General features: G+C 43.5%; 1 protein-coding gene across 1 annotated transcript in view; it reads right to left on the bottom strand.

Annotated features, from left to right (window-relative positions):
• Nucleotides 1-16,982, bottom strand: part of LOC126462780 (cyclin-dependent kinase-like 1) — a 275,437-nt gene that overhangs the window by 133,027 nt on the left and 125,428 nt on the right. The gene's annotated exons all lie outside the window — the stretch shown is intronic.

Below are 16,982 nucleotides of genomic sequence, written 5' to 3'. Positions count from 1 at the left end.
TGCAGCTACTTGCGGAGACAATTAATTATGTTACTGTGGCAAAACTTCGTAGATATGCTAATGCTATAATGTGGAACCGATTTACACTCGAAAAAATTAATTACTATTTTGGTCACCAGCGGCAAATCTGGAGCTGTTGATCACGTCGTTTTACGGATGCAGCATCCCGTCGATCTCTCCGGCGCTCATAATGAACAAATTGTGCAGGCGGTGGTTAATAATAAAATCGACATTGTACCTTTCTCCCTTGTGTGACCTTTTCTGCTATCGTCCTGTTCCTAATTCATTACATACGGAAACATTTCTATACGTCTTTCTTGAATTCACAACGTCAGATTTGCACCTGGCGGGAAAAATTGGAACTTATTTTTTTTTTGTTTCGGTATAAATCGGTTCCGCATTAATGCACTTACGCATTAACGCATTAGCATATCAAGTTTCACTACCATACGACAATTACAGTCCACATTGGATCTCTGTGAATAGTTATACTTTAATTATAATCACCCAGTACAACTAGTATGGTTCTATTGTGTTAGTATTACATACGGTGCCCGTAGCTACCACATTCAAGGTCCTGGTTGTCAGACTCGATGCGAGAGCCATTCACGTGCAGGAAAGAAATATCGTCGCAGTCAACACGCAAGCGGCAGATGTCACGATTAAACATGACAAAGCTTTTGCCCATGCTATTTCATAGAATAAATGGCCATTTAGGTGATCTTTTTGACACGCAGTTAACAGACAGTAAGATTCCCAGATATAAAATAATGTTGTTGCTGTGGTCTTCAGTTCAGAGGCTAGCTTCACGATTGATTATCCAAAGCATGTTTCTGCATGTCTACTCCAGCTTACATCCTTTTGAACTTTCTTACTGCAGCCAAACCTTGGTCTTCTTCTTCAATTTTTATACGGCATACATTTCCCTCCGTTACCAATTTAACTATTCTTTGGTGACTCAGAATGTGTTCTATCGTCTTAGCCCTTATTTTAAACTATCTGTTGCATAAGAATCTTTTTTGTTCGACTCAATGCATTATCTGTTCATTGGTTATACGATCTACCCATGCAATATTCAGCATTCTACTAAAATACTACACACAGTTTTAATCTCCCAGGAAGTTTCACATCGGCGCACACTCTGTTTCAAAGTGAAAATTTCATTCTGGAAACACCCCCCCCCCCCCTTCAGGCTATGAATAAGCCATGTCTCCGCAATATCCTTTCTTCCAGGAGTGTTAGTCCTGTAAGGTCTGCAAGAGAGCTTCTGTGAAGTTTGGAAGGTAGGAAACTACGTACTGGAGAAGTTAAAGCTGTAGGGACGGGTAGTGAATCGTGGTTAGGTAGCCCAGATGGCTGTGCACTTGCCCGCGAAAGCAAAGGTCCCAAGTTCGAGTCTCGGCCCAGCACACAGTTTTAATCTGCCAGAAAGTTTCATATATGTTACGCTTTCGCATGGGCTACAGCGACATTTTACGATCATAGCAGCACACGTCTGAACTGATCCGATCTGTTGTCCAGCTTGTTTGATACAACCTTCAAACAATGGCAAAATACACTACCAGATCAAAAGTATCCGGACACCCCTACGTAATACGAAATTGATCACTGGACGTAACCAGGTGCGGACGCATCAATATAAAAGGAGGCGCACTATAATGTGTTGTCAGCAGAAAAGGAGTAACAGCAAAATGAATGGGAGAGTGGAGCTCAGTGATTACGAATGTGAACTAGTCGTTTGCTGTCACATGAGCAACAAATCCGTCAGGAACATTTCGAACCTTCTGCAGCAGTCCAGTTTGGCTGTTGGTGATGTGATTGTTTGGAGGGAATGCTACGGAACAACCACAGCATTACGTATTGTCAAGCATTGAAGACGATGGTTGTAAAATATCACACTAAAGTAGCGAAGGGAATCAGTGGTGGGAACGACGATTCAGTCCCACGTCCCGCCATCCTGATTTAGGTTTTCCGTGATTTCCCTAAATCGCTCCAGGATAAAGCTGGGGTGGTTCCTTTGAAAGGGCGCGGCCGACTTCCTTTCCCGTCCTTCCCTAATCCGATGAGATCCATGACCTTGCTGTTCGGTCTCTTCCCCCAAACAACCCAAGCCCACTCGTGAGTTCCATAGTGATACCAGTAATCCAGCTAGCACTATGACTATGGGATTTAAAGAGATTGCATTTAGCCAGTCGTCATAGAAGCACGCATTTCTCTAGCCAGAGCTAAGCAACGCTCATACTGATGTAAAGAGCGTAGTATGACAGATAGTCAACCAACATTTAAAAGCAAATTAAAAGAACTTCTGAATACAACTCCTTCTACTCGATAGATGAATTCTTATATATGAAGTAGTAACAGTAAAAAAAATTAATTAATTAATTATTTTGTGTAAAGAAAATTTATATTAAACTGACACATTCCACATCATTACAAAATGTCGTATTCACGATTTATGGAACAAGGAATAATGTATGTATGTATTTATGTACGATGTCTAAGCAGAAGTCACGCACTTTCAGTAAATTACGGACCAGAAGGTTGTGGACGCAGAACTGACGTCCGATGTCCTCCCAGATGTGTTTCATTCTGTCCGGATCGGGAGAAAAGTTCACTATCCTGCTCTCCAAACAATTGTAGCACAATTCCGGCCAGTTGACCCGGACAGTTATTGTGCTGGGAGATGCCATCATCGTTGTGGAAGATACCAAGCACAAAACATTGCAGGTGACCTGAAATAACATTCACGTAGTCCACAGGTCTTACGAGTACTGCCTATGTTTACTGCCACTAGTCCCGTAGAAGACCGGGTGAATGTCCACCACATCTTGATACTGTCCGTGATGCGGTGCGTGTTTCGTGCAGCCGTTCGCCTGGATGTTTACAACGATCTGCTGTAAAAAGAAGCGTGATTTGTCGGACCAGGCGACACGTTTCTGTTGACTACATGTCCAACATCGATAACCCCGTGCCACTGCATTCGTCACTGACGATGTCCTTAGGCCATCATGGGAACACATAGGGTTAGTTCGCTGTGGAGTCCCATATTCAACCATGTACGCTGAACGGTGTGCTCCGAATTACTTGTACCTGAACGAGCATTGTCCTCTGACATCGGATCACACGCCTACCGCGGTTCCGTCAACCACTTTCCATAGAGGCACATTATATTAGCACGCAAGCAGCCGACCAGCTCCGTCGTTTCCTAGATATCCTCAGGCGCCTGTCCATAATAATATGCTCTTTGTCGCTTATGTATTGGATTGTTGCGCCCCATTTGTGACCTGCATGGTCGCTAGAAAAGATTTTCCATTTGTCTATGCTCGGCAGATATGCTTACCTTACTACGTAAAACGAATATTCATGCCAACAATCGACAAAGCCAATGAGCAGGAGTTAGAAAATGTGGTAGAAAGCTCCAAATTTTTTTATGTATATATCGATGAAAACTTGAACTAGAAGAATCCTATTACTGAGCTTCACAAACACTTAAGTTTAGCTACTTCTGCTCTTCGTATATGTGCTCATCAACCTCCTGACGTATTTTGCATATCTCCACTCAGTAATGTCTTATCAAATAAGATTTAAAAATAGTTTGTTTATGACAAGATAGATGAGAACAGAATGCAATGGAAAGGATGATGTTGGTAGAATGACAGAAAAGACATTGCCAAAAAAGATAATGAATTATCGGGTGACTGAAAAAGAGAACTAGGTAGACTTCGGAAGAAGTGGATGGATGGATTACGATAGAGACCCGGACAGGTGATTACAAAAGGTAATCCTTGGAAGGATATGATGATGATGAAGAAATAATTTTCTGCGGCAACCTATCACTTAGAAAGAAAGTACTGACCCACTGAGGTCTTTTAGGTAGATCTTCAGTCAGTTAGGCATTTTAACTGCATCGTCATTGTACATATTTGCTAATGAAGTTTGTCACGATTTGAGAAGAACAGTTACGTCGGTATGTTCAAAACTAGAGGATAAAAGGCCTTTGTTACCTGTTATTATAGCTGTCAGTGGCTCAAAAGGCAGTCAGCTCAAAATGCAGAAACACAAATCTTTGACCATTTGCCCAATACCATAAAATACCTGAAAGGTAGCAAACTAAATTGAAAATTCAACCTACAATCATATAGGCCTACCCTGGACAATTTCTTCGGTGCCATGGACGAATTTCTCTTTAAAAACTGTTAGTCTTGAAAAAAACCTTGTTTTTAAGTGTAGCTGCATGAGTAAGATTAAAAAATAACATGTTCATTAATGTTTACATTAATCACGTACGCGTGTCTTGTAGATGGGCTCGTTCCACGTCATTTCGATAAAAGAATCGTTCAAATGATCTACGGAACATGTAACTAAGTAAAGTCAAAACACGAAACTCCACCACATGGCACTTAATCTACTGGTGGGTAGTGGCCTCACTCACTTCTGTATTTGGGAGTGTGTGCAGCAATAGCACATACATCTAAGAAAAAGACTATCAATCTATCGGTAAAAAAATATGGTTTGGTAGTCAGTTGTCTAAGATGAGCAGTGACTAACAATCAGGACAGTAGCCCTTTCGAAGGATACGTATGTCGCACCAAAGTAATACACAATTTGGAGCTTTGCGACGTCAGTAGCTCATATCTGCCTGTTACTAGCATGTAGCGAGATGCTTTCGAAACTTGGAGAAAAATTTCTCTTTTCTCTTTCCCTCAGCAGACATGGACGCGTTACACGTCTGAATTCATACCGTAGTAAAACGGAAACCGTTCGTTTCTGGACAGGGGTTCCAGTTCAAAATATTATATACTCACTCCCCTCTATAATTCCTTGACATCTGTAACGGGAATTTCCGAACATCCTATATCCCCAACAAAACTTCGTAGAAGGCAGAAAATATTGGCGTGTGTAACGTCGAAGCAATCTACAAATCATGGGTTGAAAATTTGTGAGTGATACTTCACGTTTTTCATTGGCAGGAGAAGAAATTTGTTTTCGTTTTCATTTTTCCGTAATTGCCATCCCGAGAAAGAGATTGTGAAATTAAAAATTTAGCTCTGAGAATCCTAGGTTCATACGAAAGCAATTATGTTCGTGGGACACATGTGTCCCAATTCACTGATTTTCAAAATCGGTCAGCTTAACATTTTTTTAGTAGTGGAAGTGTTTTGTTTATCACAAAGGAACGCAGTTTTTGACCTTTTGGTTTTCAACCATACGCTAAACAAATTTTAACCGTGAAACAGTTAACCACTTTTCCCTGCGCACTCTTCCCAATAGACATGTCTGGACACAGGAGGAGGGCAGTGAGTGCGCCGGGGGCCGTAAATAATTCGTCGACGGCAGGCAGAGACGCCTCGCGTGACAACAACCGACGGCGCTCTCGCATCGACCGGCGCTGGCGCCGCGACGCTGGCCGTGCATCAAGGCCCGGCACGCAGCAGCCGCTCCAGCGGACTCCTCCAGCAGCACGTTGTTCTCCTGGGCGTGCCACCGCGATATGCAGCGCAGTCTGCAAACGTGGGAGGAAACGGCGCCAAATCACGCGGACCGACAGTCAGAGATAGTGGGGTGAGCATGCAATGCCACTGAAAGGTCATGAGAACAACAGAATGTCGCTGGACAGTGCTCCACGTAACAGTGCTCCAGCAGCAATAGTCCTCTGTAGCGACGTCCTGTTGGTCTGCAGGACGCACATTCTACAGGAAAGGAGATCTTTTAGCACCACATCCCATAAACTGGCACTGCTCCTCTAATACAGCGTCCAAGATTTCTGCGCCTTTTCGTCGGCTCGGCCACAAGATCTCCTCGAGTAAAAGCAGGGTATACATGGCGCACGGAGAAATACCGCACGAGAGAGGCGTCTCCGCCCCCCCCCCCCCCCCCCATCAAGGTGCGTCTGCGGATCAAATTTAAACGCAGCGGTTCCGAACCTTACTGATTTATGCCATATTGTAGCTTTCTGACTGGCTGGTGCTAAAAATATTCCGGTACCACAATTCTACGATCGTGTATCCAGGTCAAATGTCGGTAAGATTATTGTTGCGTCCTTAAACAGTCTTTGGCTCTGAGCACTATGGGACTTAACTGCTGATGTCATCAGTCCCCTAGAACATAGAACTAGTTAAACCTAACTAACCTAAGGAGATCACACACATCCATGATCGAGGCAGGATTCGAACCTGCGACCGTAGCGGTTGTGCGGTTCCAGACTGTAGCGCCTAGAACCGCTCGGCCACCTCGGCCGGCTAAACAGTCCTTCTTGGTGATCGACTCGAGTGCCTAGCCTCCGAGGCTTCTTTACGTGTGTGATACTTCGCGGGAAAGTCTGAGGTTTGCAATACAATCGAGTACTTTGATATCCAGATGTCCGGTTTTATACACTAGCTACACATCATCCTTATTCTGAAATTTATTGTGTGATGTGAAATGAGTAGAGGAGGTTATATGGCATATCAGGAAGACTCCAATCACCGAGCAAACCTTTACCGGAGATGAGTTTTAATTTTAATAGAAGCAATGAAAGAAAAAAGTTCTTTTGGTGCGCATATTGTGTCTCTTAAGACATTCGACATTAAAATATACGCATTTTTGATTGAGATCGATCCAGTTCCGGGAGCCTTTTTTCTACTTTATTATTGGTAACACAGAAGTACGGTTTTTGAAAGAATTCAGCTGTTTCTTGATGTGATGAAAGTCGCTGTCCAGATACTTTTTGTTTGTCTTGAATAAAGAAAAAGAAGTCATTACAGTGGAGTCGGAGTAAGTTGATCCCAGACATTTGGCAGCACTGTTGTCATGTTTCAGCTACGAGGCGCAAACGGTCGCAGTCGAAAACAATAGCCTTGTATGGAACTCCAGCAACACTGAGACGTTGCCATAGAGGTGTTTACAAAACGTGTAACGTGACAGGTTGCAGTAGCCGCCCGAAGCTGTGCGCCCAGCCCACTGGACCTGTCAGAGATGATCTTACAGCGACTGGACTATAGAAATTAATTCGATATTTTCTCTGATAATTGTTTGAGTGCCGTGTGACAGCTGACACTGTCATGACGGCAATGACGCGAGAATATTTCGATTACTTTTTTTTTTTAATTTCATCGACGACATGGGACAAGCAAATTGTTGTAGACCGTTCGACATTAATCGTTTTTCGATACTCTGCTCAAAATCGATGGTTATGACATACGCATTTCAACCTAAGATATAAGTGATTATTTTCTTGGTAGTGCACTTTCATTGTTTTCGGCTCATAGAACATGCAAACAGTTGATTGCTGTTTAGTTTACGGCTTACACCAGTACATCAAGGTTTAGTTTCCTCTTACTATGGATGTGGATTTTGCTTTTCCTCAGTCTAAACTTTTGAGCATTTTCTTACACCGATAACACGAACTTCTTTTTGAGCATCGCTCAAATTGTGTGGAATCTACATTAACTTGGATGAGCCCAAAGGCGCCATCATGTCAAGGTACAGGGGTGAACAAAACCATGGAAACACCAAAAAGCCGGCCGTTGTGGCCGAGAGGTTCTAGGCGCTTCAATCCGGAACCGCGCGACCGCTACGGTTGCAGGTTCGAATCCTGCCTCGGGCATGGATGTGTGTGATGTCCTTCGGTTAGTTAGGTTTAAGTAGTTTTAAGTTCTAGGCGACTGATGACCTCAGATGTTAAGTCCCATAGTGCTCAGAGCTATTTCTTGAAACACCAAAAACACAACACATTGTTATCCTTATTACGATAGGAAAATCGTTGGCATTCATAACAGCTTCCAGTCGTCTCGGAATACGTAAATCCAGGTCCTGTATGGTTTTCAAAGGAATCTTATACCATTCTTCCTGCATAATAGTGGCAATTTCAGGCAACGACGATGGAGATGAATAGCCATCACATAGCCATCACGCATTCTTCTCTCTAAAGTAGACAATAAAGGCTCAATAATACTAAGATCTGGTGACTACAGTACCCGCAGGAGATCCAAAAATTCATCCTCGACCTCGCAAAACCAGTCCTGGACGATCCGTGCTGTGTGAACAGGCGCCCTGTCGTTTTGGACCACAGCATCACCACTGGGGAACAAACATAGCATAGGATGGACTTGGTCAACCAAAATGGCCATATCATCCTCGTCAGTAACACAGCTTTGCAGATTTCTCATGGAATACGACGATTTGGTTGCCAAAATCACCACCGATCTCCCGCCATGTTTTACTCTTGGGACATAATTTCGGTCAGGAGTAGGAAACAGTGAGCAACAAGACTCATCCCAGAAAAATACTTTGCTTCTTTGCACCGTATTCCAGGTTTTATGGCTTCGGTACCACGTTTTTTGATACGGGCATTTGCATCACTGATGAGTGGTATCGGAACTCCAGCCGCCCTGCAATTCCCAACTTATGGAGCCTCTTCGTGTTGTTTCGGTGCTGATCAGGGTTCAGAAGTGCGAAATTTATTTCTACAGTGACTTTTGCAACTGTCGTCCCATTATGTTTCGTCTCAGTCCTCTTCAATGACTCTCTGTCACGATCACTCAGCGAACACTTTCATCCGCGTTGTGGCTTAGATGATAATTATTTTCCACTTTCCTTGTAAGTAGTATAAATCTTCGGACTGTGCCTCTTGAAACACCAAACACTTTGGCTACCTTACTTTCAGAAGCACCTATCATATGAACACCAACAATTTGCCCAGTATCGAATTCACTTAGCTCCGACACAATGCATCCGTAATCACACATAACATTCTGACCACGACTGCAACGTGTGGAGGACATTGCCGTTTTTGGTAAAATACAACACCCTAACCTGCAGGTTTGCCTTTCCCATATTTTTATCCACACCCTGTAAGTCGCATGGCAATTCCCTTCAGTCACGTTGCGCGCATCTTCCGTGTTCTTGAAGTAACAACCAATTTTAGTCGACCTTCCCGAAAGTCGTAATTTAGGGAAGCACGACAATGACGTAATTTTGAAAACCACTTGCCATTTCTTAAGGTGACTGATTGCAAAAACTTTGTTATACGAACAGCCGCAGCCACTAAATTTCATAGTGAATGGAAGTAAAATGAACCGCAAGACAGCTGTAATTGGTGATTTTTTTTACTGTCACAATCGGTATCGCTGCATTAAAACTGCATCTTCAGGTGAACCACGCTAAAAGGACGTAATTTAATCCCATTTAACATATATATGATCAAAGTATTGTAAGAAACGTTTTAAAACTTTTAAAGAATTTTAAATTTTTTAGAGAATTTCTAAGATTTTTTAAAAATATTTTTGTAGATCTTACGTAAAATATTTAAACAGGCATCACAATTAAAACATACTTACAAGACTGTCACATCTGCGCACCAAGGTGACTGAAGAAGGGAAGTCGTCAAAGTAAATAAAATAGGGCTTCGGGGCAGCTAGTTCGGTGGCGCACTACGAATAATATATCTATGTAATTACAATGACTGAAAACTAAAGACTTAAATAAGGAAAGATCAAAACTGTGGCCTCCAGCGAGCTAAGTAACTATTCCCCCTCCTGACATTTTCTCACATCTGACCATGAGAGATGTTACTTCAAGTTAGCATTTGTTATCTTACTGTCTCAAATTTCTGCCGTGGTTAGATGTCATTTCATCTGATACAGTTTGCTTGACAAAAAATTTCAACGATCAATAACTATATCACAATGTTACGGTTTTAATTTAAGGATTTACACACGCATACGCTTAGCAGCTTGTTGCCCTGTCGTCCTTACGATCTTGAAATTTATACATTCGTGTGAGGGTGGGTGGGTGAAGGCAGGGGGTGGGAGGTAGGTCGAAGTTTTTTATCTGGCTCGCTGGAGGCCCCAGTTTTAATCTCTCCTTGTTTATGTCATTCATTTTTCCTCGTTGTTCTTGCAAATTATTTTTTCGTATTTCACCACAGCATTATGCACCACGATGTCTTAGTTTATTATTTTTGAAGATTTCCCCTCATTAGGGATTTGATTGATTTTTGATTAGAAATTTTGGTGGGCGGGGGTGGTCATGGGGCGCTAATGTGGCACTGTTATAAGTACATTTTAATTTTGATTTTAATGTCTGTTTAAATAATTTACATAAGATCTATAACAATATTAGCAAAAGGAAATTCTTAAAAATTCTCGAAAAACTTAGAATTTTTCATAAATGCATCGAAGCCGCATGTAAAAATAAAGAAATCACCAGGTACAGCTGTCTTGCGATTTTTTTTACTGCCGTTCATTATGACTGCCTAAATTTGAACGCAACAATTATAAATTCTGTTCCTGATTTAGGTCTTCATGAATATCATAAAAATATCATCCGACGAAAACATTTAAGTGACATGCTTTATTTAAACGTCTAATGTAAACAAAACCACATGGTCAGTTCTGAGGTGACCCTGTCTTAACAATAACAAATGACAAATTTTAATACAACAGTAATGTCACGTTTCAGTAGCGCCATCGTTTGGAAAAACCCTCCTGCCTATGAGTCGTGAATTCGGAAATAGTGACTGTCGGGACACATTTAACTCAAAATTTCTCCGATTTTTGACGTTAGAGTTATGATACTAGGGGAATAAAGTACATGCTCACGATATACGAGAACTGATATGTGATTGAATAAGGGTTAGCCAGCCCAAGTTAATACATGATGAAAGTGAAGTTAGTATACCAGTTTTTTAATACTGTAAATGGAAAGAGCCTTGGGCCTGTACACAGCAGATATGCCCAACCCCCCCCCCCCCCCCCCTGCCCCTCCAGTCCAGTCAAGGATGCCGATGACACCGCCTTCGTTGTGACCTCGCTCCTAAACTTCAATGGTCCCAACACCTTCTCCAGAATCACCTTGACCTTTTTGCCACATGGTGTAACCACTGGCACCTCAAAATCAATCCTCCGAGACCCAGGCAATCATCGTAGGTCGTATCACTCGCTCCTTCCGGCTCCTTGATTTTTTTCCCTTACCATCTTCACCCATCCTGTCCGCCTCTCCCCCACCGTCACCTACCTTGGACTTACCATTGGCCGTCACCTCACCTGGATCCCTCATCTCCGCTTTATCCAATCCAAAGCCCTCAATAGCCTCCATCTCCTTAAATTTCTCTTTGGCCAGACATGGGGGCTGAATCCCTCTACAACCCTCCACACCTACAAATCGTTAATCCGCCTCATCCTCTGTTATGCCAGTCCTGCTTGGATATCCTTCCCCCTCCCCCAAGATTCTATGTCCCTCCAGATCCTCGAGCACCATGCACTCTGCCTCACCTTCTGTACACACCTCCCATCCTCCAAGTGGATCTTCAATGACCTGATTGCTTTCCCCCTTCTGCTCCTGTTCCTCTAACATATTCGAGTCCTCTACATGTCCCGCTGACTTGATCCCCCCCATCCCCTGGTTGCCCCTATCCTCTCCAACCCCTGCCCACTGCTGCGCCTTCACCGTTGTATCCTCCCTACCCTCCATCACCACATGCTTCATCTCCTTTCCCAAGGTGGCTTCCAAAAACTCCCTCTCCTGAATGATGCTATCTCTCCATTTATCCCTCTCTCCCTCTGTCCTTTTCATGGGCTCCCTCTCCACCCTTCCATCCTGTTTTATTTTACACCTACTCTCTCTTTGACTCCTTTGTCTCCCCCGAGTGCTTTTTGTCTCCCCTCCACTGCTTTTCCCATTCCATCTCGTGTCCGCCCTGCCTCCCCCCTTTTTCTGTGTCCTCTCCCTCCATCGGCTCCCCCCATTTCTTGCTTTTCCTCTCCTCCCCCCTTTTTCCCCCTCATCTGCCTGGGTCCTCTCCCCTGCCCCCATCTGCATTTCTACTCTGTAGTGCAGTGTTTTCCGTGAGTATTTGGTGTTGTGTGTCCCCCTTTTAAGTGATGTGAACAGAAACCACACTCTCCCCATGTTTTTTTTAATTGTGACTGTCTAATTGTGTTTTAATCAGCTTTGCCCATTCTTTGATTTTTATATTTTCCTGACAACTTTTCACCCTGCAAGTTTTAAGCTGTCATCATTTTATCATCTGTTTTTATTGTTATTTCTCCTCATTATGTTTTTTTAACTTTATCTGTAAGCTGCAGAGCGGCGTATTACGCTGCTGCCAGCCCCCTCACCCCCTCTGGAGGGGAATCGAAATTCAAAAAGGAAAAAAAAGAGCCCCCGGAATATCACAAAGAAGAATGTTTGTTGTCAGTCCGCAATAAGAACTCTACATAGCGTGCTGTAGTTATGAGGCGCAGCTAAATACCGCTCCCCAAGAAAGTTGACGCTAAGGTTCATGGTGCCTTGGTGGTGTCTTCCCGCCACGCCAGAGAGCGCTCAAGCGTCAGAGCACCAGAACGCAGGCCACCGAAGTTGACAAGCGTGCTATGGCGACAGCGTTAAGGGGTTTTGTGTGTGACAGCGAACCAATCGGAATTTAGAGCCAGCACAGAGGTATATGATGGGCGCCAGTGGCGTATGACACAGCAAAAGCAGCAGCCATCGCATGGAGGGTATAAGCGCATACTTTGTTCCCCTGGCTTCCTGAGGAGCTGTTTCCAGAGTCTTGTGTTGAGCAGCGGATTCATCAGGCCTTGAAGCCAGTATCTTGAAAGGAGATTGGCTGCTGCTGGCGGACAGAACAAAGATTTTCTTTTTTTTTTTGGGGGGGGGGGGGGGTCAGTCTTCTGACTGGGTGGACGCGGCCCGCCACGAATTCCTCTCCTGTGCTAACCTCTTCAGCTCAAAGTAGCACTTGCAATCTATGTCCTCAATTATTTATTGGCTGTATTCCAATCTCTGCCTTCCCCTATAGTTTTTGCCCTCTACAGTTTCCTCTAGTACTATGGAAGTTATACCTCGATGTGTTAATAGATGTTCTATCATCCTGTCCTTCCTCCTTGTCAGTAATTTCCAAATATTTCTTTCCTCTCCCATTCTGCGCAGATTCTCCTCAATCCTTACCTATCAGTCCACATCATTTTCAACATTCGTCTGTAGCACTACGCCTCAAATGCTTCGACTCTCTTCTTTCCTGGTTCTCCGACAGTCCACGTTTCACTACCATACAATGCAGTGGTCCAAATATACATTCTCAGAAATTTTTTCCTCAAATGAAGGCCTATGTTTGATACTATTAGACTTCTCTTGGTCTCTTGGCCAGGAATGCCATTTTTGCCAGGGCTAGTCTGCTTTTCATATATTCCTTGCTCCGTCCATCATTGGATATTTTGCTACCTAGGTAGCAGAATTCCTTCAACTACTTCGTGGCCATCAATCCTGATGTTAAGTTTCTCGCTGTAATCATTTCTATTACTTCTCATTTCCTTCGTCTTTCTTCGATTTACTCTTAATCCATACTCTGTACTCATTAGACTGTTCATTCCGTTCAGCGGATCATGTACTTCTTCATCACTTTCACTCAGTTTAGAGATGGAGCCTAATGGCATCGAGCGCTCGGGTACGAGCCATTTGGCGTTGTGCGGTTTCGAGAAGGTTGTCTTTTAGTCTGTTGAAGAGCAGCTGTGAAGCCAAGACTGGAGATGTGTGCCCGCGGAGCTGAGTGGCACTTGGTGGCTGTCGACCCGAGAGAGCAATGCCAAACCCAGAAAGAGTGGGCCGCAAGGTGTTTTCTGGAGTGATTACCGAAGACTGCGCGTGGAGGGCAGAGACATGACTGTAGCTATTGCTATGTGCCCTGTACTCAGGCTCAACTTGCTCAAGCAAGTTCTCAGGTCTTGTAGTGTTCAGTTAACGATATGGTACTTGTTACGGCTTCAGGAGCGTGTCACAATGACTTTGATTAGTTGTGTGCTAGTTGGATTTTGAAATTGTGCATCTTATTTACTGACATAAATAAAGTGACATTCCCTAGCTTGCACTGTGTCGTTGCGTCGTGTTTGTGGGCAGTTCTTGGGGTAGATTTGTATTGATACTATTAAAATATTATTTCTTTTGTATCCCGCCTGGATAGGCGGCGCGTGGATATGTTCCTGTGAACTGCTTCTGCAAAATAGGCCGAGAGTGAAGGACGCGCGTAGGAGCAGGAGAAGGTGAAGTACTTCGGTACTGCATATAGGTTAAAGCTCTTTTACTGGTGTATGAACATGTACAAATTATATTATTACTTTGCATACAGATGAGCACGTAGGTGCGAAGCCGGATGTATCAAAGCTAACACAGGCAAAATCTGTAGTGGCTCGCCCACCATGAAAATGAAACAATGTTAGTTGGTCGTCTGCTCGTGAACAAATGGGTTGAATCCGGATCGGCGCTCGTAGAGCTGCACAGCGTCGGGCTAGAAGGCGCTGTGGTCGGCGTTGATCGTTCGCTCTCGTGGTGCCAACCTACGAGAGCGCACCTAGGTTGTGGCATCGAAGCTATCGATACCACAATTTCTTAACATGCCAAGTTTTTCCTTTGGTATCACGACATCTTACCAAATTGATGTTCAGCTAACCTAAGAGATTGTTATAAGCTTACCGTCTGATGCTATTGTGTGTGTGTGTGTGTGTGTGTGTGTGTGTGTGTGTGTGCGTGCGTGTGGGTGTATGTGAATAAGAAGGTTCCAAATTAATGTAATTTGGCTCAAGGCAGCGCTAAGGTGTGTGTGTTACTTATTGCACATTGTGTTGTTCTCCGTAATTTAAATTGTAAGTCTGATACTATCTCATGCCCCTTAGATTTGAATTGTAGTGTCAACTTGTTGAGTTATTCCCAGATTGACGGGTATTAGTAGGTTGAGCCAGAACTCGATTATGAATTGTGAGACTTTATAAGACACGTTGCACTGTTAGCAAAATATTGGTAATGCTATTTCTCCCAGTGCACATTTTTTGATATTAGTGTTCAGGATACTATGGTTAAGAATGAGAACGAGGCAGTTATCTTATAATTATTGTGTTGTTTTAAATAATTGTTTATGAAACCATTTCACTTAATATTTTAACGATCTTGTTTGACATTAGTCTGTTGATAAATGGTAGCACAACAACTTAGAGGACTGCCATATTAGAATTACGCCTTCACAACCCATAGCCACTTCCACTACACAGCCTGCGTTGCTGTTGAACACCACACTAACAAAAACAAATTTGACAACCAAGTCGCACAAAGCTGTCAACAATAAAGTAACTATCCGGTTATCTCGCAATCGTAGTGTTTCCAGCGTCGAACTAGAGGTCGACACCAAATAAATCACACTACATCGAATGATGAGTCCAAATGTAACCAGTGCCGGTAAATTGACATTAAAGCTTCTATCCAATCTCTCGTTGGCGAGTCTGGTGTTGCAGGTGAAGACAGCAAAAGTAAAGACGAAATTTATTTAAGAATTGTACAAACATACCGTCGTTTGACCATCGTGCAGACTCCCGTATGGGGGAGATAGTAATAGGCTTCCCTGGCATGGAGAAACAAATGAACGAGTTGAAAGCAAATGAGGCGCTAGTTCCTCATGGGTATCCGAATTCGGTTTCACAGAGAGTACGGCATTGGCCCATTACTTCTCTTGCATTTAACGCCTATCTCTGGCCCATCGCAAAATTCCAAGAGACGTGAATGAAGCGCTGGTGACTCTTGCATATAAGAAGGTTAAACGGAATGGACCCAGAAAATCACAGAGCAATATCCCTGACATAGGTTGGCTGCAGAATCATTGAACACATTCTCAGTTCGAATATAATGAATTTTCTTAAGATCGAGACTCTTATGCCCGCGTATCAGCATCGTTTTAGGAAGCATTCCTCGTGCGAAACTCAGCTTGCCCTTTCCTCCAAGTCCGTCGGAATGCATAATGGACATGAATGGGTGCAGCTGATCAGACAGGGTGCTTACGTACGTGACACCTGTCAGAGTCGTGTCTAGACGTATTAGGGGTTCCATATCACTCCACTTCCACACGCCCCACACCGTTACAAAGTCTCCACCAGCTTCAAAAGTGCCCTACTGACATGCAAGGTTGTCTCCATACCCGTACACGTCCATCCGCTCAAAACAATTTGAAACGAAACTCGTCCGACCAGACAACATGTTTCTTGTGATCAACAGTCCAATGTCGGTGTTCACAGGCCCAGGCTTTTTGTCGTGCAGTCATCAACGGTACACAAGTGGGCCTTCGGCTCCGCAAGCCCATATTGATGATGATCCGTTGAACGGTTCGCACGTTGACACTTGGTGATGACCCATCACTGAAATCAGCAGCAATTTGCCGAAGGGTTGCATATCTGTCAAGTTGAACGATTGTCTGCAGTCGTCATTGGTACCGTCATTGCAGGAACTTTTTCCGGCCGCTGCGATGTCGGAGATTTTATGTTAAATCTTGATAATTTGCCTTTATAGCAGCAGCAGCCGATCTAACAGCTGCGCCAGACTCTTGTTGTACATAGGCATTGCCGATCACAGCGCCGTATTCTGGCTCTTTACATATCCCTGTATATGAATACGCATGCCTACACCAGTTTCTTTGGCGCTCAGTGTATATTTCACCAAAATAAAATGAGATAGATTAGGGCTCGTACGGGAGCCTATAAAAAGTCGTTTTTCCCTTGCTCTACTTGTGAGTGGAAATGGATATTATTGTTACAGTACTGTTACATACACCATACTGTGGCTTGAGGAGTATGTATTTTTATGTGTAGGTGACTATTGTCGCACAGATGAGAAGTACACAAAGTTCTTCCTGGTACTCCTCCCTAATAAAGTTGAAAATGAAGGAAGCCATAATCGGCTATTTTGGTGCCTGGGATGAAACATCGGCTTGGTGGTGGTTATATCGCAGTTGCTATTTGCTGTATTTCAGTTTGAACTCATTCTCTACATACTTTTGCGCAATGTTTCAACGGCAACATTAACAAACATTATATCACGGCAAAGACAAATCGTCTAGTCGAACGTAAACTCCAAGATGACAGTATTTCAGCGGTTGAAAGACCCACCTCCTCCATTTATCCCCCGCCCCTCCACTCCCCACATCACCACTTCCAAGTAAACAAACTTAATGCTCCTGTTTCAAATAG

The sequence above is a fragment of the Schistocerca serialis genome, chromosome 1, assembly GCF_023864345.2.
Source record: "Schistocerca serialis cubense isolate TAMUIC-IGC-003099 chromosome 1, iqSchSeri2.2, whole genome shotgun sequence".
NCBI lineage: Eukaryota > Metazoa > Arthropoda > Insecta > Orthoptera > Acrididae > Schistocerca > Schistocerca serialis.
The sequence above is the reverse complement of the archived record's forward strand: the minus strand, read 5'-3'. Positions and strand labels throughout refer to the sequence as shown.